Here is a 3,355-nt window from a genome sequence, read left to right on the forward strand (position 1 = left end):
CTCCGATTGTGTTGCGGTTACATTGTACTTGGGGTACCGGAGAGAAACCCGTAGGTACATGAGTGACTAGGTGGAAATTGACAAACTAGAGCAATTTGATGATTGCGAGGGTGTGGTTTGTGTAATCGTGGTACACTTTTTGTTCGAAGTGTTTAAGGATTGATTTAAATCCTTCGTGTGCTCAAGGCTGGAGCAAGATATGGTGATGGGTCGTGTGAGCCCAATCGTTTGTAAAGTCTACCTTTGGTAGCATTGTACGGTTGTACGAGTTGTGGATATGGGACGTAGTTCCAAGTGGGGGAGTTACACTCCCGCACGAGGAAGTTTTAGTGTGAGATTTCGGATGATGCTTTTGGTAGATCCGGAAAATGTTGTCGAGACCTGGTTTTGGTCGATTTGTGGTAGATTACAATTTCGGATAAATTGTACTTATGGTTTGGATTTGAATTATCACCGAGGTGGTAATGTGGTAAATCTCGTTGAGAGGTAATGGACGTGTTTGGTGAGTAAGGTGAAATCCTTCGGTTAAGGGAGGTGTGTGTCGGATTCTCTTCTAGAGAATTATTGTTTTGTGCCTATGTTTGATATAGGTGGTTCTTGCTCGAGTGTGTGAATGGTTAGTGTTATCCGTTAGGATTCACTATGGCGTAGCAGAGCGCGATGTTACGCTACTCGTCGTTCGAGGCCAAAAGGGCGTTGATTGATGAAGCATGACTTTCGGAGTCCGCTGACTTCATCATGGTATTGGTGATTGATGAAGCATGACCTTTAGCGTCCGCTGACTTCATCATGGGAGTATGCGATTGGTGGAGCATGACCTTCGGGGTCCGCTGACTTCATCATGAGCGAGGTGTTATATCAGTGAAGCATGACCGTTGGCGGGGTCCGCTGACTTCATCCGGTGTTGAGATTGGTGAAGCATGATCTTTGGGTCCACTGACTTCATCATGGTAGCGGATCGCGTGTGGTTTCGGTCATTGTATTGAGGAGTGAGTCTCGTGTAGTTAGGATTCACTAAGGCGCGTGTGTTTTCGGCCAGCCTTCGGGTTGTGTGATCTGTCGGTTGTTTTATACACCGATGGTGGGGTCGTAAGGACCATGTTGTGGGAACTATCGGTCATTTTATACGCCGATGGTGGGGTCGTGAGGACCATGTTGTATGATTAGTGATGCGATAGCCGTGCTTCGCTCACATGATGTTACGGGTGTGACAACAGTCAATTTTGTACGCCTTGGGATTAACGTTACCATAGTCGTTTTGGGCGTTATCGGTCTTAACCGTTTGTTATGATGTTACGGTAGTTGCGTATTGGTTGTATTGCGCACTACAAGGGATGTTTAGTGATGAGTATTATCCGTAAGGATTCGCTTAAATTCGGTCTTCTTCGATTTGATGGTTGACCTTGTCTTGGTTTGTGGTCGTTACTAGCGATGTACTTGGTATGGTACGCTAGGAGTTGAAACCTCGGTACGAAATTTGTTGAGTTTTTCCCGATGTGAGGGATTGAGTTAGTGCTAGTGCTCGGAATTGTGGAATTTGATAAATCGCGGGTGACGATTTAGTTGTTAAGGGTAACTCTTTGAGAAGAATTGTCTAAGGGATCGTTGTAGATTTCGGTTGTTGGGTGTATTGTACGTCTCAGAATGCGAGCAGGTGTGTAATTTGTCATTTGGTTAACCTTCGGGTTAGTGAAATTGTGGTAGAAGTTGGTTCAGAATACATGTTCGGGAACCATTGAGTGTGGGTCCGTTGGGTTCGTGACTAGGATCACGAGGACGTGATCGAAATTAAGTGGGGGAGAGTTGTAACACCCCGTTTTTCTCCGTACATGATATATAGGTGTATTGTGTGGGTACGACTAGAGTTTGAAGGATTTGAGACGTGTTCGGGTGTTAAAGTCTTGTACGCGGGAGAAGGGCTCAGGTTGAGCTTTGGGTCGCGGCGCGACAAACGAGGCCGCGGCGCGGCATTATACTGAAACAAAGATCAGAAGTTAGGTTTAAAATGATCCCAGACTTAGTCAAATGTCGCGGCGCGACATTTAAGGCCGCGGCGCGGCATACTGCACGAACTGGCACCAGATTCTTGTAATTTTAAATGAAGTTCAAGGGCATTTTGGTCTTTTCACGTTTGAGCCAGATTTGTGGCTTTAACCTCATCCACTCATTTCATTTCTTATTTTCTTTTTCCTTTTCTTTCCTATTTTCCTCTCAAAACTTAAAATCCTCAAGTGATTCAAGTGGGATTTTGGAAAGGAAGAAGTGGGCTTTGATCTTTGGCGTTGTTGACAAGTTTGTTCTCCTCGTTCTTAGCTACACGGTGATACTAGTGGTAAGCTCTAACTCCGAATTTCATTTTCGTGTTCATCATTCAAATTTGGGGCTTTTGATTGTATGATTCGTAGATGGAGCCCATTTAGTTGTTAATTGGAGATTAACACCAAGATTCGGGTTTGTAAGTGTTAAAGGCGGGTTTTGGGTTGGGTAATGATTTAACCACATTTAAGACTTGAGAATGGTGTATAATCACTAGTGTTAGTGATTATTAATGTTTTGGAGACTTTTAGGGTTCTTGTGGTTGACTAACTTTGACTAGAGTCGAAATTAGGGTTTGTTGAGGATTATAACCCGAATGTCGATTCGTTGAGGTTTGTAAACTTAAAATGGATTAAGTTGAAGTATAAAACTGAGTTAAACATGTTTTGGTGTCAAAACTTGTAAATGGTGAGATTTTGACCTTATGGGTCAAAATTAGGGTTTATGGGCGATTTTGAGAATGATAAGTGTTTAACACTTGTGTTAGGGTTTAATTGGCATATTAGGACCATTATCACTTGTGTTAGTGATTATTGGTTTGTTTGGGCGCGGTTTGTACTTGGAGGTGCATTTGGGTCGAATTTGCACTAAGTGTCAATTTGGGTTGGTTTGTAAATCCAATCTAAGTGTGTTGTTGAATTTGTGATAATGGATTAGGTACTTTCCATTGACGAGTTGCGGATTACTTGGAAGCATTTCTTCAAGGCGACAAGGTGAGTGTTAATATCCTATATGCATATGTATGTGTAGGATGAGTGCGGGTCGGGTGAAGGGGTTCTCGCTTATAGAGCTCGCTTCTCGTATAGGTAGAATTGTTGGACTTGTGTATAGGTCCAATTGGCACGGTTGTGCATTTTGGTTGACCACTTTGGCGAGGTGCACACTTTGTGTGTACCATATCACATGGGCGTGTGATGTGGACTTCTATAACCCCAATGACGAAGGGTTAATATAGTGAGTGGAATAATTATATGCGTAGGTATATAATGTATTTATTTGTTATAGCGTGAGATGTGAAGTGTCGATGTGCTAAGACACC

This window comes from Rutidosis leptorrhynchoides, chromosome 5, assembly GCF_046630445.1.
Source record: "Rutidosis leptorrhynchoides isolate AG116_Rl617_1_P2 chromosome 5, CSIRO_AGI_Rlap_v1, whole genome shotgun sequence".
NCBI lineage: Eukaryota > Viridiplantae > Streptophyta > Magnoliopsida > Asterales > Asteraceae > Rutidosis > Rutidosis leptorrhynchoides.